At 42.4% G+C, this 22,856-nt stretch overlaps 5 non-coding genes across 5 annotated transcripts; all 5 read right to left on the bottom strand.

Moving 5' to 3' along the window:
* Positions 1 to 1,519: 1,519 nt before the first annotated feature.
* On the bottom strand, positions 1,520 to 1,601 carry TRNAL-AAG (transfer RNA leucine (anticodon AAG)). The gene has a single exon. It is a non-coding gene; the product is annotated as a tRNA-Leu (tRNA).
* Positions 1,602 to 5,607: 4,006 nt separating this feature from the next.
* On the bottom strand, positions 5,608 to 5,689 carry TRNAL-AAG (transfer RNA leucine (anticodon AAG)). The gene has a single exon. It is a non-coding gene; the product is annotated as a tRNA-Leu (tRNA).
* A 4,104-nt stretch (positions 5,690 to 9,793) lies between these two features.
* Positions 9,794 to 9,875, bottom strand: TRNAL-AAG (transfer RNA leucine (anticodon AAG)). The gene has a single exon. It is a non-coding gene; the product is annotated as a tRNA-Leu (tRNA).
* Positions 9,876 to 18,182: 8,307 nt separating this feature from the next.
* TRNAL-AAG (transfer RNA leucine (anticodon AAG)) lies at positions 18,183 to 18,264 on the bottom strand. The gene has a single exon. It is a non-coding gene; the product is annotated as a tRNA-Leu (tRNA).
* A 4,108-nt stretch (positions 18,265 to 22,372) lies between these two features.
* On the bottom strand, positions 22,373 to 22,454 carry TRNAL-AAG (transfer RNA leucine (anticodon AAG)). The gene has a single exon. It is a non-coding gene; the product is annotated as a tRNA-Leu (tRNA).
* Between the last annotated feature and the right edge of the window lie 402 nt (positions 22,455 to 22,856).

The following is a 22,856-nucleotide window of genomic DNA, read 5'->3' as shown; positions in this document are numbered from 1 at the left end:
TGTGCTTTTAGCCTCCTTCCAGTCATTGACTGAAAAGGGTGTGAAACCAATGCTGGGTCCCAGTAACCTAAACATTTTTGAAAAGAAGACAACATTCTGAATTCAGCAATGGGTAACTTGTGTAGATCTTACAAGTGTTTCCTACAGAAAATAACAACTGAAATAAAAAAAAAATATTGAAATTGAGAAGAAAAAAACAGCCATTTTCCTCTACGTTTTACTCTGTAACTTTTTTCTGCAATGTCAGATTTTTGAAAGCAATATACCATTACGCCTGCTGGACTCTTCTGGTTGCGGGGATATATAGGGCTTGTAGGTTCATCAAGAACCCTAGGTATCCAGAGAAAATAAATGAGCTGCACCTTGCAGTGGGTTTTCATTCTATACCGGGTATACTGCAATTAATTTGCCGAAGTATATAGAGTGAAAAATAGGTATCAAGAAAACCTTTCTATTTCCAAAATGGGCACAAGATAAGGAGTGAAGGAGCAGTGGTTATTTGCACATCTCTGAATTCTGGGGTGCCCACACTAGCATGCGAATTAAAGGGCATTTCTCAAATAGACGTCTTTTTTACACACTGTCTTATATTTGGAAGGAAAAAATGTAGATAAAGACAAGGGGCAGTAACTCTTGTTTTGCTATTCTATGTTTCCCCAAGTCTCCCGATAACATTTTTTACCTCACTTGTGTGGGTAGGCCTAGCGCCCGCGACAGGAAGTGCCCCAAAACACAACGTGGACACATCAAATTTTCCCAAAGAAAACCAAAACCTAGGTAAAAGACATTGTCATTTGCAACGCCAATAGCTCTAACTCTCACAAATGTGAGACCTTTCGCATTGCAAATGCTTGTTTTTTTGTGCAGGCAAGTGTGCGTGGAGCCTGCTTTGGTTCTTAAGACCTCAGACCTAAAGCAAAGCTTAGACAGAAACATAGCAATGTGCCCTTTGCACACAGTTAGAGATCCTACTAAATGGAGTCATATATAGGTCTGCACGGCCATTTTGCACAATTTTGTTGTGATATAAAGTTTCGGTAGAGCTCAATGAGAGCTGGTAGTTATGGCCGAGTGGTTAAGGTGATGGGCTTGAAATCCTTTGGGGGTTCCCTGCACGGGTTTGAATCCTGCTGACTACCTCTGTTGTTTATTTCAAACCTGATTTTTAAAATAACTGTGAAGAACACATTTACCAACTTTATTTGGGAAGATAGATAATTTACTTTAAATCTTTATTTAACAGAGGTTCGATTTTATTTTGCAGAGAGAAGAGCGGGTGACCGCGTGGGGAGAACAAATTATTTGTTAAACCTTCCATTTGAAGGTGATCTAAGCAGAATGAAGCAAAACAACAGCAGCGCCAATCAGCCGATTTCTTGGAGTCCACGGTTTAGGAGTTTACTTAGAAGGAGACTGAAAAAGAGTTTTAAAATTAGGGACCTATTGGTAGAGTCACTGTTTATGCAAATTGAAGGGTCAGAAGGGAGATGCGTCATTAAGATCTGTAAAAATCCATCTCTGGCACCGGTGGGATTTGAACCCACGCCTCCAAAGAGACTGGAGCCTTAATCCAGCGCCTTAGACCGCTCGGCCACGCTACCTGTTGCTCTCAGTGTGTCTGTGCACTTCATGAGCACCGTAACCCTGAGTCTCCTCACTTAGTGTGGAAAGTCGAGTTGATAAACCATTTCATGGACATGATTACAATGTCGGGAGGGTGATGTGGTAATTGAAGGTTATCTCTCTTACTCAGTCACTGCACAAGTCTTCTCCCACCTGCTCGGACCTAGTGCAATCACCTTAAAAGACAACACTCTCCGAGCAATGACTTCCAACCAAGGTATAAGCACCTGCTCTACATAGGCAATGTGACTCCATCATTTTCTAATGAAACAAGTGTTCATACTGGTGGGCTCATTTCTTTGGGTGGGATCTAATGAATGAGCAGTTCATTCAAAAATAACTGAGGAGTTGCACGTATTCATGACATCAGCCCTATTGCCGCACCCAGTCTCCCCAACATACTGTTTAGCTTTCCAGTGACGTCATGTCTTGTGTGGCCTATTCACATTCCGCTGTTAATATTTTTTAGCCAATAGAATTTCACAGGCTCCCGTCTTTGAGCTCACATTGAAAAGGCACAAGTCCCAAAATGCAACCGGGTGCTGTTTAAAACTCCAGCACTGGTGGGCGGTGCCCCAGGTGACATGGGGCCCACCTGGATGCCCTGACTGCCTTTTCACGTGACAGTCACAGACACACACAGGACAGAGGTGCGCGCCAAGTCAAATGTAAATGAGCCCCGCAATAAAAATGCACAGAGGATGGTAAAATTCACTTCACTCTGCGCTCGTTGATACTGAGAGCATGGTTGTCAGCCCGCACGCTTGTTATTTTGATGTGAAATTACTTGATTGCTTTGTGATAATTTTCATTACTCCGAATTGCAAGCTCCCCTACCCCAGTAATAATGTTTGAGGTATTGCTTCCCTACCACACCAACAAGGCCACCCTCTGACCAAGTCCTTTGCCTCTCTTCAGAACTACCATAAGCCCCTCCATGCACTAGGAACTTTTTGCTTGACGACCATCTAGGCGTCCTTGGAATATTGATATTTAGAAGTAACAATGTTTGTTTATTTTAACTAACTGACCTTTTTAGGGTCTCGCTTGATAGACTCTGTAGTATTCAGTAAAGGGCTTGGAGCCCGCATGTCTCTCACCATTTTTTTATTTATGTGGCACTCTTCTTTACAGTTTCCTAATTCATCAAGGCATGTCTTGCATCATTTCCGTTCCTCTCTGTAGAGCAGCGACCAAGCGTTGATTGATTCAGCTTAATCAGTGAATGACCGCTGCTCCCCACCTGATCAAGGTACTATTTTTTCCTTTTACCTTCTAGTGCCCTGCAAACAGAAGGCTTGTGACTGGCAAAAACATGCCCAGCAGGACAACCAAAACTGTTAAGTTTTAAATTTAAATCGAACTTTCTTTTATTTTGCCAAATCGTCTTTTCCCACGTTCCACGCATGTTTTCTTTTGCTTTTGTTCGTGGGCACTCTTCTCAAAAGATGACGATTAGCTCGTTTAAAATATTGCAAATCAACAGTGTTTCTTTATTATGTGTAAATTCTGAAATTAATCTTTAACACATAATCCTGCGGTACACTTCAATCCACCCCACTCCAATCTTCCCCACTACAATCCACCCCATCCAGACCACTTCACCCACACTAATCCACCTCACTCCAGTCCAAATCACTCACCCGAATTCAATCCACTCTAACTCATCCTACTCCAATCCTCTCCACCCACCCCAAGCAAATCTGTCTCACTCCAATGTGCCCCACTATAATAAAAAACAATCTGCACCACTCCAAAACAATCTGTCCCACTTCGATCCAAAACAATCTGCCCCACTCTACTTCAAAACAATCTCTCCTACTCCAATTCAAAACAATCTACCCCACTGCAATCTGCTGCACTCCAATCAAAAACAAACTACCACACTGCAATCCAAAACAATCTGCCATACTGCAATCGAAAACAATCTGTCCCACCCAAGGCAGTGGTGGCTGGTGCACTTTGAAAGGAGTTGGTGGGAGGGAAAAATAGTTCATCTGAAGCTAAGTGAAGAAATTGGAATAAAATAGTGCATTTTAACCCCTTCGCTGCCAGCCTTTTCCCCCTCAGGTGCCAGGCATGTTTTTGGCTATTTGGGGCAGGGCGCGCTTAGGCCCTCATAGATTTTTGTCCACATAAGCTATCCACGCCAAATTTGCGTCCTTTTTTTCCAACATCCTAGGGATTCTAGAGGTACCCAGACTTTGTGGGTTCCCCTGAAGGAGACCAAGAAATTAGCCAAAATACAGTAAAAATGTTGTTTTAAAAAAGAAAAAAATGGAAAAAAGGGCTGGAGAAGAAGGCTTGTGGTTTTTGTCCCTGAAATTGGCATCAACAAAGGGTTTGCACTGCTAAAATCACCAGCTTCCCAGCTTTCAGGGACAGGCAGACTTGAATCAGAAAACCCAATTTTTCAACACAATTTTGGCATTTTACTGGGACATACCCCATTTTTACGATTTTGTGTGCTTTTAGCCTCCTTCCAGTCAGTGACAGAAATGGGTGTGAAACCAATGCTGGGTCCCAGTAACCTAAACATTTTTGAAAAGAAGACAACATTCTGAATTCAGCAATGGGTAACTTGTGTAGATCTTACAAGTGTTTCCTACAGAAAATATCAACTGAAATAAAAAAAAAAATATTGACATTGAGAAGAAAAAAACAGCCATTTTCCTCTACGTTTTACTCTGTAACTTTTTTCTGCAATGTCAGATTTTTGAAAGCAATATACCATTACGCCTGCTGGACTCTTCTGGTTGCGGGGATATATAGGGCTTGTAGGTTCATCAAGAACCCTAGGTATCCAGAGAAAATAAATGAGCTGCACCTTGCAGTGGGTTTTCATTCTATACCGGGTATACTGCAATTAATTTGCCGAAGTATATAGAGTGAAAAATAGGTATCAAGAAAACCTTTCTATTTCCAAAATGGGCACAAGATAAGGAGTGAAGGAGCAGTGGTTATTTGCACATCTCTGAATTCTGTGGTGCCCACCCTAGCATGCGAATTAAAGGGCATTTCTCAAATAGACGTCTTTTTTACACACTGTCTTATATTTGGAAGGAAAAAATGTAGATAAAGACAAGGGGCAGTAACTCTTGTTTTGCTATTCTATGTTTCCCCAAGTCTCCCGATAACATTTTTTACCAAACTTGTGTGGGTAGGCCTAGCGCCCGCGACAGGAAGTGCTCCAAAACACAACGTGGACACATCAAATTTTCCCAAAGAAAACCAAAACCTAGGTAAAAGACATTGTCATTTGCAACGCCAATAGCTCTAACTCTCACAAATGTGAGACCTTTCGCATTGCAAATGCTTGTTTTTTTGTGCAGGCAAGTGTGCGTGGAGCCTGCTTTGGTTCTTAAGACCTCAGACCTAAAGCAAAGCTTAGACAGAAACATAGCAATGTGCCCTTTGCACACAGTTAGAGATCCTACGAAATGGAGTCATATATAGGTCTGCACGGCCGTTTTGCACAATTTTGTTGTGATATAAAGTTTCGGTATAGCTCAATGAGAGCTGGTAGTTATGGCTGAGTGGTTAAGGTGATGGGCTTGAAATCCTTTGGGGGTTCCCTGCACGGGTTTGAATCCTGCTGACTACCTCTGTTGTTTATTTTAAACCTGATTTTTAAAATAACTGTGAAGAACACATTTACCAACTTTATTTGGGAAGATAGATAATTTACTTTAAATCTTTATTTAACAGAGGTTCGATTTTATTTTGCAGAGAGAAGAGCGGGTGACCGCGTGGGGAGAACAAATGATTTGTTAAACCTTCCATTTGAAGGTGATCTAAGCAGAATGAAGCAAAACAACAGCAGCGCCAAACAGCCGATTTCTTGGAGTCCACGGTTTAGGAGTTTACTTAGAAGGAGACTGTAAAAGAGTTTTAAAATTAGGGACCTATTGGTAGAGTCACTGTTTATGCAAATTGAAGGGTCAGAAGGGAGATGCGTCATTAAGATCTGTAAAAATCCATCTCTGGCAGCGGTGGGATTTGAACCCACGCCTCCAAAGAGACTGGAGCCTTAATCCAGCGCCTTAGACCGCTCGGCCACGCTACCTGTTGCTCTTAGAGTGTCTGTGCACTTCATGAGCACCGAAACCCTGAGTCTCCTCAGTGTGGAAAGTCGAGTTGATAAACCATTTCATGGACATGATTACAATGTCGGGAGGGTGATGTGGTAATTGAAGGTTATCTCTCTTACTCAGTCACTGCACAAGTCTTCTCCCACCTGCTCGGACCTAGTGCAATCACCTTAAAAGACAACACTCTCCGAGCAATGACTTCCTACCAAGGTATAAGCACCTGCTCTACATAGGCAATGTGACTCCATCATTTTCTAATGAAACAAGTGTTCATACTGGTGGGCTCATTTCTTTGGGTGGGATCTAATGAATGAGCAGTTCATTCAAAAATAACTGAGGAGTTGCACGTATTCATGACATCAGCCCTATTGCCGCACCCAGTCTCCCCAACATACTGTTTAGCTTTCCAGTGACGTCATGTCTTGTGTGGCCTATTCACATTCCGCTGTTAATATTTTTTAGCCAATAGAATTTCACAGGCTCCCGTCTTTGAGCTCACATTGAAAAGGCACAAGTCCCAAAATGCAACCGGGTGCTGTTTAAAACTCCAGCACTGGTGGGCGGTGCCCCAGGTGACATGGGGTCCACCTGGATGCCCTGACTGCCTTTTCACGTGACAGTCACAGACACACACAGGACAGAGGTTCAAAAGCTATTCTGAAAGAAGTAAGGACAACAGGCCCACGTGAAACTAAACTTTTTAAATAGATGATTTTTGTTTCTATTGACCTGGTTCTCACTCGTTCTGCGCGCCAAGTCAAATGTAAATGAGCCCCGCAATAAAAATGCACAGAGGATGGTAAAATTCACTTCACTCTGCGCTCGTTGATGCTGAGAGCATGGTTGTCAGCCCGCACGCTTGTTATTTTGATGTGAAATTACTTGATTGCTTTGTGATAATTTTCATTACTCCGAATTGCAAGCTCCCCTACCCCAGTAATAATGTTTGAGGTATTGCTTCCCTACCACACCAACAAGGCCACCCTCTGACCAAGTCCTTTGCCTCTCTTCAGAACTACCATAAGCCCCTCCATGCACTAGGAACTTTTTGCTTGACCACCATCTAGGCGTCCTTGGAATATTGATATTTAGAAGTAACAATGTTTGTTTATTTTAACTAACTGACCTTTTTAGGGTCTCGCTTGATAGACTCTGTAGTATTCAGTAAAGGGCTTGGAGCCCGCATGTCTCTCACCATTTTTTTATTTATGTGGCACTCTTCTTTACAGTTTCCTAATTCATCAAGGCATGTCTTGCATCATTTCCGTTCCTCTCTGTAGAGCAGCGACCAAGCGTTGATTGATTCAGCTTAATCAGTGCCTGACCGCTGCTCCCCACCTGATCAAGGTACTATTTTTTCCTTTTACCTTCTAGTGCCCTGCAAACAGAAGGCTTGTGACTGGCAAAAACATGCCCAGCAGGACAACCAAAACTGTTAAGTTTTAAATTTAAATCGAACTTTCTTTTATTTTGCCAAATCGTCTTTTCCCACGTTCCACGCATGTTTTCTTTTGCTTTTGTTCGTGGGCACTCTTCTCAAAAGATGACGATTAGCTCGTTTAAAATATTGCAAATCAACAGTGTTTCTTTATTATGTGTAAATTCTGAAATTAATCTTTAACACATAATCCTGCGGTACACTTCAATCCACCCCACTCCAATCTTCCCCACTACAATCCACCCCATCCAGACCACTTCACCCACACTAATCCACCTCACTCCAGTCCAAATCACTCACCCGAATCCAATCCACTCTAACTCATCCTACTCCAATCCTCTCCACCCACCCCAAGCAAATCTGTCTCACTCCAATGTGCCCCACTATAATAAAAAACAATCTGCACCACTCCAAAACAATCTGTCCCACTTCGATCCAAAACAATCTGCCCCACTCTACTTCAAAACAATCTCCCCTACTCCAATTCAAAACAATCTACCCCACTGCAATCTGCTGCACTCCAATCAAAAACAAACTACCACACTGCAATCCAAAACAATCTGCCATACTGCAATCGAAAACAATCTGTCCCACCCAAGGCAGTGGTGGCTGGTGCACTTTGAAAGGAGTTGGTGGGAGGGAAAAATAGTTCATCTGAAGCTAAGTGAAGAAATTGGAATAAAATAGTGCATTTTAACCCCTTCGCTGCCAGCCTTTTCCCCCTCAGGTGCCAGGCATTTTTTTGGCTATTTGGGGCAGGGCGCGCTTAGGCCCTCATAGATTTTTGTCCACATAAGCTATCCACGCCAAATTTGCGTCCTTTTTTTCCAACATCCTAGGGATTCTAGAGGTACCCAGACTTTGTGGGTTCCCCTGAAGGAGACCAAGAAATTAGCCAAAATACAGTAAAAATGTTGTTTTAAAATAGAAAAAAATGGAAAAAAGGGCTGGAGAAGAAGGCTTGTGGTTTTTGTCCCTGAAATTGGCATCAACAAAGGGTTTGCACTGCTAAAATCACCAGCTTCCCAGCTTTCAGGGACAGGCAGACTTGAATCAGAAAACCCAATTTTTCAACACAATTTTGGCATTTTACTGGGACATACCCCATTTTTACGATTTTGTGTGCTTTTAGCCTCCTTCCAGTCAGTGACAGAAATGGGTGTGAAACCAATGCTGGGTCCCAGTAACCTAAACATTTTTGAAAAGAAGACAACATTCTGAATTCAGCAATGGGTAACTTGTGTAGATCTTACAAGTGTTTCCTACAGAAAATATCAACTGAAATAAAAAAAAAAATATTGAAATTGAGAAGAAAAAAACAGCCATTTTCCTCTACGTTTTACTCTGTAACTTTTTTCTGCAATGTCAGATTTTTGAAAGCAATATACCATTACGCCTGCTGGACTCTTCTGGTTGCGGGGATATATAGGGCTTGTAGGTTCATCAAGAACCCTAGGTATCCAGAGAAAATAAATGAGCTGCACCTTGCAGTGGGTTTTCATTCTATACCGGGTATACTGCAATTAATTTGCCGAAGTATATAGAGTGAAAAATAGGTATCAAGAAAACCTTTCTATTTCCAAAATGGGCACAAGATAAGGAGTGAAGGAGCAGTGGTTATTTGCACATCTCTGAATTCTGGGGTGCCCACACTAGCATGCGAATTAAAGGGCATTTCTCAAATAGACGTCTTTTTTACACACTGTCTTATGTTTGGAAGGAAAAAATGTAGATAAAGACAAGGGGCAGTAACTCTTGTTTTGCTATTCTATGTTTCCCCAAGTCTCCCGATAACATTTTTTACCTCACTTGTGTGGGTAGGCCTAGCGCCCGCGACAGGAAGTGCCCCAAAACACAACGTGGACACATCAAATTTTCCCAAAGAAAACCAAAACCTAGGTAAAAGACATTGTCATTTGCAACGCCAATAGCTCTAACTCTCACAAATGTGAGACCTTTCGCATTGCAAATGCTTGTTTTTTTGTGCAGGCAAGTGTGCGTGGAGCCTGCTTTGGTTCTTAAGACCTCAGACCTAAAGCAAAGCTTAGACAGAAACATAGCAATGTGCCCTTTGCACACAGTTAGAGATCCTACGAAATGGAGTCATATATAGGTCTGCACGGCCGTTTTGCACAATTTTGTTGTGATATAAAGTTTCGGTATAGCTCAATGAGAGCTGGTAGTTATGGCCGAGTGGTTAAGGTGATGGGCTTGAAATCCTTTGGGGGTTCCCTGCACGGGTTTGAATCCTGCTGACTACCTCTGTTGTTTATTTTAAACCTGATTTTTAAAATAACTGTGAAGAACACATTTACCAACTTTATTTGGGAAGATAGATAATTTACTTTAAATCTTTATTTAACAGAGGTTCGATTTTATTTTGCAGAGAGAAGAGCGGGTGACCGCGTGGGGAGAACAAATGATTTGTTAAACCTTCCATTTGAAGGTGATCTAAGCAGAATGAAGCAAAACAACAGCAGCGCCAATCAGCCGATTTCTTGGAGTCCACGGTTTAGGAGTTTACTTAGAAGGAGACTGTAAAAGAGTTTTAAAATTAGGGACCTATTGGTAGAGTCACTGTTTATGCAAATTGAAGGGTCAGAAGGGAGATGCGTCATTAAGATCTGTAAAAATCCATCTCTGGCAGCGGTGGGATTTGAACCCACGCCTCCAAAGAGACTGGAGCCTTAATCCAGCGCCTTAGACCGCTCGGCCACGCTACCTGTTGCTCTTAGAGTGTCTGTGCACTTCATGAGCACCGAAACCCTGAGTCTCCTCAGTGTGGAAAGTCGAGTTGATAAACCATTTCATGGACATGATTACAATGTCGGGAGGGTGATGTGGTAATTGAAGGTTATCTCTCTTACTCAGTCACTGCACAAGTCTTCTCCCACCTGCTCGGACCTAGTGCAATCACCTTAAAAGACAACACTCTCCGAGCAATGACTTCCAACCAAGGTATAAGCACCTGCTCTACATAGGCAATGTGACTCCATCATTTTCTAATGAAACAAGTGTTCATACTGGTGGGCTCATTTCTTTGGGTGGGATCTAATGAATGAGCAGTTCATTCAAAAATAACTGAGGAGTTGCACGTATTCATGACATCAGCCCTATTGCCGCACCCAGTCTCCCCAACATACTGTTTAGCTTTCCAGTGACGTCATGTCTTGTGTGGCCTATTCACATTCCGCTGTTAATATTTTTTAGCCAATAGAATTTCACAGGCTCCCGTCTTTGAGCTCACATTGAAAAGGCACAAGTCCCAAAATGCAACCGGGTGCTGTTTAAAACTCCAGCACTGGTGGGCGGTGCCCCAGGTGACATGGGGTCCACCTGGATGCCCTGACTGCCTTTCACGTGACAGTCACAGACACACACAGGACAGAGGTTCAAAAGCTATTCTGAAAGAAGTAAGCACAACAGGCCCACGTGAAACTAAACTTTTTAAATAGATGATTTTTGTTTCTATTGACCTGGTTCTCACTCGTTCTGCGCGCCAAGTCAAATGTAAATGAGCCCCGCAATAAAAATGCACAGAGGATGGTAAAATTCACTTCACTCTGCGCTCGTTGATGCTGAGAGCATGGTTGTCAGCCCGCACGCTTGTTATTTTGATGTGAAATTACTTGATTGCTTTGTGATAATTTTCATTACTCCGAATTGCAAGCTCCCCTACCCCAGTAATAATGTTTGAGGTATTGCTTCCCTACCACACCAACAAGGCCACCCTCTGACCAAGTCCTTTGCCTCTCTTCAGAACTACCATAAGCCCCTCCATGCACTAGGAACTTTTTGCTTGACGACCATCTAGGCGTCCTTGGAATATTGATATTTAGAAGTAACAATGTTTGTTTATTTTAACTAACTGACCTTTTTAGGGTCTCGCTTGATAGACTCTGTAGTATTCAGTAAAGGGCTTGGAGCCCGCATGTCTCTCACCATTTTTTTATTTATGTGGCACTCTTCTTTACAGTTTCCTAATTCATCAAGGCATGTCTTGCATCATTTCCGTTCCTCTCTGTAGAGCAGCGACCAAGCGTTGATTGATTCAGCTTAATCAGTGCCTGACCGCTGCTCCCCACCTGATCAAGGTACTATTTTTTCCTTTTACCTTCTAGTGCCCTGCAAACAGAAGGCTTGTGACTGGCAAAAACATGCCCAGCAGGACAACCAAAACTGTTAAGTTTTAAATTTAAATCGAACTTTCTTTTATTTTGCCAAATCGTCTTTTCCCACGTTCCACGCATGTTTTCTTTTGCTTTTGTTCGTGGGCACTCTTCTCAAAAGATGACGATTAGCTCGTTTAAAATATTGCAAATCAACAGTGTTTCTTTATTATGTGTAAATTCTGAAATTAATCTTTAACACATAATCCTGCGGTACACTTCAATCCACCCCACTCCAATCTTCCCCACTACAATCCACCCCATCCAGACCACTTCACCCACACTAATCCACCTCACTCCAGTCCAAATCACTCACCCGAATCCAATCCACTCTAACTCATCCTACTCCAATCCTCTCCACCCACCCCAAGCAAATCTGTCTCACTCCAATGTGCCCCACTATAATAAAAAACAATCTGCACCACTCCAAAACAATCTGTCCCACTTCGATCCAAAACAATCTGCCCCACTCTACTTCAAAACAATCTCCCCTACTCCAATTCAAAACAATCTACCCCACTGCAATCTGCTGCACTCCAATCATAAACAAACTACCACACTGCAATCCAAAACAATCTGCCATACTGCAATCGAAAACAATCTGTCCCACCCAAGGCAGTGGTGGCTGGTGCACTTTGAAAGGAGTTGGTGGGAGGGAAAAATAGTTCATCTGAAGCTAAGTGAAGAAATTGGAATAAAATAGTGCATTTTAACCCCTTCGCTGCCAGCCTTTTCCCCCTCAGGTGCCAGGCATTTTTTTGGCTATTTGGGGCAGGGCGCGCTTAGGCCCTCATAGATTTTTGTCCACATAAGCTATCCACGCCAAATTTGCGTCCTTTTTTTCCAACATCCTAGGGATTCTAGAGGTACCCAGACTTTGTGGGTTCCCCTGAAGGAGACCAAGAAATTAGCCAAAATACAGTAAAAATGTTGTTTTAAAAAAGAAAAAAATGGAAAAAAGGGCTGGAGAAGAAGGCTTGTGGTTTTTGTCCCTGAAATTGGCATCAACAAAGGGTTTGCACTGCTAAAATCACCAGCTTCCCAGCTTTCAGGGACAGGCAGACTTGAATCAGAAAACCCAATTTTTCAACACAATTTTGGCATTTTACTGGGACATACCCCATTTTTACGATTTTGTGTGCTTTTAGCCTCCTTCCAGTCAGTGACAGAAATGGGTGTGAAACCAATGCTGGGTCCCAGTAACCTAAACATTTTTGAAAAGAAGACAACATTCTGAATTCAGCAATGGGTAACTTGTGTAGATCTTACAAGTGTTTCCTACAGAAAATATCAACTGAAATAAAAAAAAAAATATTGAAATTGAGAAGAAAAAAACAGCCATTTTCCTCTACGTTTTACTCTGTAACTTTTTTCTGCAATGTCAGATTTTTGAAAGCAATATACCATTACGCCTGCTGGACTCTTCTGGTTGCGGGGATATATAGGGCTTGTAGGTTCATCAAGAACCCTAGGTATCCAGAGAAAATAAATGAGCTGCACCTTGCAGTGGGTTTTCATTCTATACCGGGTATACTGCAATTAATTTGCCGAAGTATATAGAGTGAAAAATAGGTATCAAGAAAACCTTTCTATTTCCAAAATGGGCACAAGATAAGGAGTGAAGGAGCAGTGGTTATTTGCACATCTCTGAATTCTGGGGTGCCCACACTAGCATGCGAATTAAAGGGCATTTCTCAAATAGACGTCTTTTTTACACACTGTCTTATATTTGGAAGGAAAAAATGTAGATAAAGACAAGGGGCAGTAACTCTTGTTTTGCTATTCTATGTTTCCCCAAGTCTCCCGATAACATTTTTTACCTCACTTGTGTGGGTAGGCCTAGCGCCCGCGACAGGAAGTGCCCCAAAACACAACGTGGACACATCAAATTTTCCCAAAGAAAACCAAAACCTAGGTAAAAGACATTGTCATTTGCAACGCCAATAGCTCTAACTCTCACAAATGTGAGACCTTTCGCATTGCAAATGCTTGTTTTTTTGTGCAGGCAAGTGTGCGTGGAGCCTGCTTTGGTTCTTAAGACCTCAGACCTAAAGCAAAGCTTAGACAGAAACATAGCAATGTGCCCTTTGCACACAGTTAGAGATCCTACGAAATGGAGTCATATATAGGTCTGCACGGCCGTTTTGCACAATTTTGTTGTGATATAAAGTTTCGGTATAGCTCAATGAGAGCTGGTAGTTATGGCCGAGTGGTTAAGGTGATGGGCTTGAAATCCTTTGGGGGTTCCCTGCACGGGTTTGAATCCTGCTGACTACCTCTGTTGTTTATTTTAAACCTGATTTTTAAAATAACTGTGAAGAACACATTTACCAACTTTATTTGGGAAGATAGATAATTTACTTTAAATCTTTATTTAACAGAGGTTCGATTTTATTTTGCAGAGAGAAGAGCGGGTGACCGCGTGGGGAGAACAAATGATTTGTTAAACCTTCCATTTGAAGGTGATCTAAGCAGAATGAAGCAAAACAACAGCAGCGCCAATCAGCCGATTTCTTGGAGTCCACGGTTTAGGAGTTTACTTAGAAGGAGACTGTAAAAGAGTTTTAAAATTAGGGACCTATTGGTAGAGTCACTGTTTATGCAAATTGAAGGGTCAGAAGGGAGATGCGTCATTAAGATCTGTAAAAATCCATCTCTGGCAGCGGTGGGATTAGAACCCAAGCCTCCAAAGAGACTGGAGCCTTAATCCAGCGCCTTAGACCGCTCGGCCACGCTACCTGTTGCTCTCAGTGTGTCCGTGCACTTCATGAGCACCGTAACCCTGAGTCTCCTCCGTGAGTGTGGAAAGTCGAGTTGATAAACCATTTCATGGACATGATTACAATGTCGGGAGGGTGATGTGGTAATTGAAGGTTATCTCTCTTACTCAGTCACTGCACAAGTCTTCTCCCACCTGCTCGGACCTAGTGCAATCACCTTAAAAGACAACACTCTCCGAGCAATGACTTCCAACCAAGGTATAAGCACCTGCTCTACATAGGCAATGTGACTCCATCATTTTCTAATGAAACAAGTGTTCATACTGGTGGGCTCATTTCTTTGGGTGGGATCTAATGAATGAGCAGTTCATTCAAAAATAACTGAGGAGTTGCACGTATTCATGACATCAGCCCTATTGCCGCACCCAGTCTCCCCAACATACTGTTTAGCTTTCCAGTGACGTCATGTCTTGTGTGGCCTATTCACATTCCGCTGTTAATATTTTTTAGCCAATAGAATTTCACAGGCTCCCGTCTTTGAGCTCACATTGAAAAGGCACAAGTCCCAAAATGCAACCGGGTGCTGTTTAAAACTCCAGCACTGGTGGGCGGTGCCCCAGGTGACATTGGGCCCACCTGGATGCCCTGACTGCCTTTTCACGTGACAGTCACAGACACACACAGGACAGAGGTTCAAAAGCTATTCTGAAAGAAGTAAGCACAACAGGCCCACGTGAAACTAAACTTTTTAAATAGATGATTTTTGTTTCTATTGACCTGGTTCTCACTCGTTCTGCGCGCCAAGTCAAATGTAAATGAGCCCCGCAATAAAAATGCACAGAGGATGGTAAAATTCACTTCACTCTGCGCTCGTTGATGCTGAGAGCATGGTTGTCAGCCCGCACGCTTGTTATTTTGATGTGGAATTACTTGATTGCTTTGTGATAATTTTCATTACTCCGAATTGCAAGCTCCCCTACCCCAGTAATAACGTTTGAGGTATTGCTTCCCTACCACACCAACAAGGCCACCCTCTGACCAAGTCCTTTGCCTCTCTTCAGAACTACCATAAGGCCCTCCATGCACTAGGAACTTTTTGCTTGACGACCATCTAGGCGTCCTTGGAATATTGATATTTAGAAGTAACAATGTTTGTTTATTTTAACTAACTGACCTTTTTAGGGTCTCGCTTGATAGACTCTGTAGCATTCAGTAAAGGGCTTGGAGCCCGCATGTCTCTCACCATTTTTTTATTTATGTGGCACTCTTCTTTACAGTTTCCTAATTCATCAAGGCATGTCTTGCATCATTTCCGTTCCTCTCTGTAGAGCAGCGACCAAGCGTTGATTGATTCAGCTTAATCAGTGCCTGACCGCTGCTCCCCACCTGATCAAGGTACTATTTTTTCCTTTTACCTTCTAGTGCCCTGCAAACAGAAGGCTTGTGACTGGCAAAAACATGCCCAGCAGGACAACCAAAACTGTTAAGTTTTAAATTTAAATCGAACTTTCTTTTATTTTGCCAAATCGTCTTTTCCCACGTTCCACGCATGTTTTCTTTTGCTTTTGTTCGTGGGCACTCTTCTCAAAAGATGACGATTAGCTCGTTTAAAATATTGCAAATCAACAGTGTTTCTTTATTATGTGTAAATTCTGAAATTATTCTTTAACACATAATCCTGCGGTACACTTCAATCCACCCCACTCCAATCTTCCCCACTACAATCCACCCCATCCAGACCACTTCACCCACACTAATCCACCTCACTCCAGTCCAAATCACTCACCCGAATCCAATCCACTCTAACTCATCCTACTCCAATCCTCTCCACCCACCCCAAGCAAATCTGTCTCACTCCAATGTGCCCCACTATAATAAAAAACAATCTGCACCACTCCAAAACAATCTGTCCCACTTCGATCCAAAACAATCTGCCCCACTCCAATCTGCCCGACTCCACTTCAAAACAATCTCCCCTACTCCAATTCAAAACAATCTACCCCACTGCAATCTGCTGCACTCCAATCAAAAACAAACTACCACACTGCAATCCAAAACAATCTGCCATACTGCAATCGAAAACAATCTGTCCCACCCAAGGCAGTGGTGGCTGGTGCACTTTGAAAGGAGTTGGTGGGAGGGAAAAATAGTTCATCTGAAGCTAAGTGAAGAAATTGGAATAAAATAGTGCATTTTAACCCCTTCGCTGCCAGCCTTTTCCCCCTCAGGTGCCAGGCATTTTTTGGGCTATTTGGGGCAGGGCGCGCTTAGGCCCTCATAGATTTTTGTCCACATAAGCTATCCACGCCAAATTTGCGTCCTTTTTTTCCAACATCCTAGGGATTCTAGAGGTACCCAGACTTTGTGGGTTCCCCTGAAGGAGACCAAGAAATTAGCCAAAATACAGTAAAAATTTTGTTTTAAAAAAGAAAAAAATGGAAAAAAGGGCTGGAGAAGAAGGCTTGTGGTTTTTGTCCCTGAAATTGGCATCAACAAAGGGTTTGCACTGCTAAAATCACCAGCTTCCCAGCTTTCAGGGACAGGCAGACTTGAATCAGAAAACCCAATTTTTCAACACAATTTTGGCATTTTACTGGGACATACCCCATTTTTACGATTTTGTGTGCTTTTAGCCTCCTTCCAGTCAGTGACAGAAATGGGTGTGAAACCAATGCTGGGTCCCAGTAACCTAAACATTTTTGAAAAGAAGACAACATTCTGAATTCAGCAATGGGTAACTTGTGTAGATCTTACAAGTGTTTCCTACAGAAAATAACAACTGAAATAAAAAAAAAATATTGAAATTGAGAAGAAAAAAACAGCCATTTTCCTCTACGTTTTACTCTGTAACTTTTTTCTGCAATGTCAGATTTTTGAAAGCAATATACCATTACGCCTGCTGGACTCTTCTGGTTGCGGGGATATATAGGGCTTGTAGGTTCATCAAGAACCCTAGGTATCCAGAGAAAATAAATGAGCTGCACCTTGCAGTGGGTTTTCATTCTATACCGGGTATACTGCAATTAATTTGCCGAAGTATATAGAGTGAAAAATAGGTATCAAGAAAACCTTTCTATTTCCAAAATGGGCACAAGATAAGGAGTGAAGGAGCAGTGGTTATTTGCACATCTCTGAATTCTGGGGTGCCCACACTAGCATGCAAATTAAAGGGCATTTCTCAAATAGACGTCTTTTTTACACACTGTCTTATATTTGGAAGGAAAAAATGTAGATAAAGACAAGGGGCAGTAACTCTTGTTTTGCTATTCTATGTTTCCCCAAGTCTCCCAATAACATTTTTTACCTCACTTGTGTGGGTAGGCCTAGCGCCCGCGACAGGAAGTGCCCCAAAACACAACGTGGACACATCAAATTTTCCCAAAGAAAACCAAAACCTAGGTAAAAGACATTGTCATTTGCAACGCCAATAGCTCTAACTCTCACAAATGTGAGACCTTTCGCATTGCAAATGCTTGTTTTTTTGTGCAGGCAAGTGTGCGTGGAGCCTGCTTTGGTTCTTAAGACCTCAGACCTAAAGCAAAGCTTAGACAGAAACATAGCAATGTGCCCTTTGCACACAGTTAGAGATCCTACTAAATGGAGTCATATATAGGGCTGCACGGCCATTTTGCACAATTTTGTTGTGATATAAAGTTTCGGTAGAGCTCAATGAGAGCTGGTAGTTATGGCCGAGTGGTTAAGGTGATGGGCTTGAAATCCTTTGGGGGTTCCCTGCACGGGTTTGAATCCTGCTGACTACCTCTGTTGTTTATTTTAAACCTGATTTTTAAAATAACTGTGAAGAACACATTTACCAACTTTATTTGGGAAGATAGATAATTTACTTTAAATCTTTATTTAACAGAGGTTCGATTTTATTTTGCAGAGAGAAGAGCGGGTGACCGCGTGGGGAGAACAAATTATTTGTTAAACCTTCCATTTGAAGGTGATCTAAGCAGAATGAAGCAAAACAACAGCAGCGCCAATCAGCCGATTTCTTGGAGTCCACGGTTTAGGAGTTTACTTAGAAGGAGACTGTAAAAGAGTTTTAAAATTAGGGACCTATTGGTAGAGTCACTGTTTATGCAAATTGAAGGGTCAGAAGGGAGATGCGTCATTAAGATCTGTAAAAATCCATCTCTGGCAGCGGTGGGATTTGAACCCACGCCTCCAAAGAGACTGGAGCCTTAATCCAGCGCCTTAGACCGCTCGGCCACGCTACCTGTTGCTCTCAGTGTGTCTGTGCACTTCATGAGCACCGTAACCCTGAGTCTCCTCACTTGGTGTGGAAAGTCGAGTTGATAAACCATTTCATGGACATGATTACAATGTCGGGAGGGTGATGTGGTAATTGAAGGTTATCTCTCTTACTCAGTCACTGCACAAGTCTTCTCCCACCTGCTCGGACCTAGTGCAATCACCTTAAAAGACAACACTCTCCGAGCAATGACTTCCAACCAAGGTATAAGCACCTGCTCTACATAGGCAATGTGACTCCATCATTTTCTAATGAAACAAGTGTTCATACTGGTGGGCTCATTTCTTTGGGTGGGATCTAATGAATGAGCAGTTCATTCAAAAATAACTGAGGAGTTGCACGTATTCATGACATCAGCCCTATTGCCGCACCCAGTCTCCCCAACATACTGTTTAGCTTTCCAGTGACGTCATGTCTTGTGTGGCCTATTCACATTCCGCTGTTAATATTTTTTAGCCAATAGAATTTCACAGGCTCCCGTCTTTGAGCTCACATTGAAAAGGCACAAGTCCCAAAATGCAACCGGGTGCTGTTTAAAACTCCAGCACTGGTGGGCGGTGCCCCAGGTGACATGGGGTCCACCTGGATGCCCTGACTGCCTTTTCACGTGACAGTCACAGACACACACAGGACAGAGGTTCAAAAGCTATTCTGAAAGAAGTAAGGACAACAGGCCCACGTGAAACTAAACTTTTTAAATAGATGATTTTTGTTTCTATTGACCTGGTTCTCACTCGTTCTGCGCGCCAAGTCAAATGTAAATGAGCCCCGCAATAAAAATGCACAGAGGATGGTAAAATTCACTTCACTCTGCGCTCGTTGATGCTGAGAGCATGGTTGTCAGCCCGCACGCTTGTTATTTTGATGTGAAATTACTTGATTGCTTTGTGATAATTTTCATTACTCCGAATTGCAAGCTCCCCTACCCCAGTAATAATGTTTGAGGTATTGCTTCCCTACCACACCAACAAGGCCACCCTCTGACCAAGTCCTTTGCCTCTCTTCAGAACTACCATAAGCCCCTCCATGCACTAGGAACTTTTTGCTTGACCACCATCTAGGCGTCCTTGGAATATTGATATTTAGAAGTAACAATGTTTGTTTATTTTAACTAACTGACCTTTTTAGGGTCTCGCTTGATAGACTCTGTAGTATTCAGTAAAGGGCTTGGAGCCCGCATGTCTCTCACCATTTTTTTATTTATGTGGCACTCTTCTTTACAGTTTCCTAATTCATCAAGGCATGTCTTGCATCATTTCCGTTCCTCTCTGTAGAGCAGCGACCAAGCGTTGATTGATTCAGCTTAATCAGTGCCTGACCGCTGCTCCCCACCTGATCAAGGTACTATTTTTTCCTTTTACCTTCTAGTGCCCTGCAAACAGAAGGCTTGTGACTGGCAAAAACATGCCCAGCAGGACAACCAAAACTGTTAAGTTTTAAATTTAAATCGAACTTTCTTTTATTTTGCCAAATCGTCTTTTCCCACGTTCCACGCATGTTTTCTTTTGCTTTTGTTCGTGGGCACTCTTCTCAAAAGATGACGATTAGCTCGTTTAAAATATTGCAAATCAACAGTGTTTCTTTATTATGTGTAAATTCTGAAATTAATCTTTAACACATAATCCTGCGGTACACTTCAATCCACCCCACTCCAATCTTCCCCACTACAATCCACCCCATCCAGACCACTTCACCCACACTAATCCACCTCACTCCAGTCCAAATCACTCACCCGAATCCAATCCACTCTAACTCATCCTACTCCAATCCTCTCCACCCACCCCAAGCAAATCTGTCTCACTCCAATGTGCCCCACTATAATAAAAAACAATCTGCACCACTCCAAAACAATCTGTCCCACTTCGATCCAAAACAATCTGCCCCACTCTACTTCAAAACAATCTCCCCTACTCCAATTCAAAACAATCTACCCCACTGCAATCTGCTGCACTCCAATCAAAAACAAACTACCACACTGCAATCCAAAACAATCTGCCATACTGCAATCGAAAACAATCTGTCCCACCCAAGGCAGTGGTGGCTGGTGCACTTTGAAAGGAGTTGGTGGGAGGGAAAAATAGTTCATCTGAAGCTAAGTGAAGAAATTGGAATAAAATAGTGCATTTTAACCCCTTCGCTGCCAGCCTTTTCCCCCTCAGGTGCCAGGCATTTTTTTGGCTATTTGGGGCAGGGCGCGCTTAGGCCCTCATAGATTTTTGTCCACATAAGCTATCCACGCCAAATTTGCGTCCTTTTTTTCCAACATCCTAGGGATTCTAGAGGTACCCAGACTTTGTGGGTTCCCCTGAAGGAGACCAAGAAATTAGCCAAAATACAGTAAAAATGTTGTTTTAAAATAGAAAAAAATGGAAAAAAGGGCTGGAGAAGAAGGCTTGTGGTTTTTGTCCCTGAAATTGGCATCAACAAAGGGTTTGCACTGCTAAAATCACCAGCTTCCCAGCTTTCAGGGACAGGCAGACTTGAATCAGAAAACCCAATTTTTCAACACAATTTTGGCATTTTACTGGGACATACCCCATTTTTACGATTTTGTGTGCTTTTAGCCTCCTTCCAGTCAGTGACAGAAATGGGTGTGAAACCAATGCTGGGTCCCAGTAACCTAAACATTTTTGAAAAGAAGACAACATTCTGAATTCAGCAATGGGTAACTTGTGTAGATCTTACAAGTGTTTCCTACAGAAAATATCAACTGAAATAAAAAAAAAAATATTGAAATTGAGAAGAAAAAAACAGCCATTTTCCTCTACGTTTTACTCTGTAACTTTTTTCTGCAATGTCAGATTTTTGAAAGCAATATACCATTACGCCTGCTGGACTCTTCTGGTTGCGGGGATATATAGGGCTTGTAGGTTCATCAAGAACCCTAGGTATCCAGAGAAAATAAATGAGCTGCACCTTGCAGTGGGTTTTCATTCTATACCGGGTATACTGCAATTAATTTGCCGAAGTATATAGAGTGAAAAATAGGTATCAAGAAAACCTTTCTATTTCCAAAATGGGCACAAGATAAGGAGTGAAGGAGCAGTGGTTATTTGCACATCTCTGAATTCTGGGGTGCCCACACTAGCATGCGAATTAAAGGGCATTTCTCAAATAGACGTCTTTTTTACACACTGTCTTATATTTGGAAGGAAAAAATGTAGATAAAGACAAGGGGCAGTAACTCTTGTTTTGCTATTCTATGTTTCCCCAAGTCTCCCGATAACATTTTTTACCTCACTTGTGTGGGTAGGCCTAGCGCCCGCGACAGGAAGTGCCCCAAAACACAACGTGGACACATCAAATTTTCCCAAAGAAAACCAAAACCTAGGTAAAAGACATTGTCATTTGCAACGCCAATAGCTCTAACTCTCACAAATGTGAGACCTTTCGCATTGCAAATGCTTGTTTTTTTGTGCAGGCAAGTGTGCGTGGAGCCTGCTTTGGTTCTTAATACCTCAGACCTAAAGCAAAGCTTAGACAGAAACATAGCAATGTGCCCTTTGCACACAGTTAGAGATCCTACGAAATGGAGTCATATATAGGTCTGCACGGCCGTTTTGCACAATTTTGTTGTGATATAAAGTTTCGGTATAGCTCAATGAGAGCTGGTAGTTATGGCCGAGTGGTTAAGGTGATGGGCTTGAAATCCTTTGGGGGTTCCCTGCACGGGTTTGAATCCTGCTGACTACCTCTGTTGTTTATTTTAAACCTGATTTTTAAAATAACTGTGAAGAACACATTTACCAACTTTATTTGGGAAGATAGATAATTTACTTTAAATCTTTATTTAACAGAGGTTCGATTTTATTTTGCAGAGAGAAGAGCGGGTGACCGCGTGGGGAGAACAAATGATTTGTTAAACCTTCCATTTGAAGGTGATCTAAGCAGAATGAAGCAAAACAACAGCAGCGCCAATCAGCCGATTTCTTGGAGTCCACGGTTTAGGAGTTTACTTAGAAGGAGACTGTAAAAGAGTTTTAAAATTAGGGACCTATTGGTAGAGTCACTGTTTATGCAAATTGAAGGGTCAGAAGGGAGATGCGTCATTAAGATCTGTAAAAATCCATCTCTGGCAGCGGTGGGATTTGAACCCACGCCTCCAAAGAGACTGGAGCCTTAATCCAGCGCCTTAGACCGCTCGGCCACGCTACCTGTTGCTCTTAGAGTGTCTGTGCACTTCATGAGCACCGAAACCCTGAGTCTCCTCAGTGTGGAAAGTCGAGTTGATAAACCATTTCATGGACATGATTACAATGTCGGGAGGGTGATGTGGTAATTGAAGGTTATCTCTCTTACTCAGTCACTGCACAAGTCTTCTCCCACCTGCTCGGACCTAGTGCAATCACCTTAAAAGACAACACTCTCCGAGCAATGACTTCCAACCAAGGTATAAGCACCTGCTCTACATAGGCAATGTGACTCCATCATTTTCTAATGAAACAAGTGTTCATACTGGTGGGCTCATTTCTTTGGGTGGGATCTAATGAATGAGCAGTTCATTCAAAAATAACTGAGGAGTTGCACGTATTCATGACATCAGCCCTATTGCCGCAC

Source organism: Pleurodeles waltl, chromosome 12 (genome assembly GCF_031143425.1).
Source record: "Pleurodeles waltl isolate 20211129_DDA chromosome 12, aPleWal1.hap1.20221129, whole genome shotgun sequence".
NCBI lineage: Eukaryota > Metazoa > Chordata > Amphibia > Caudata > Salamandridae > Pleurodeles > Pleurodeles waltl.
Note: the sequence above shows the minus strand (reverse complement) of the source record. Positions and strands in the feature narration are given on the sequence as shown.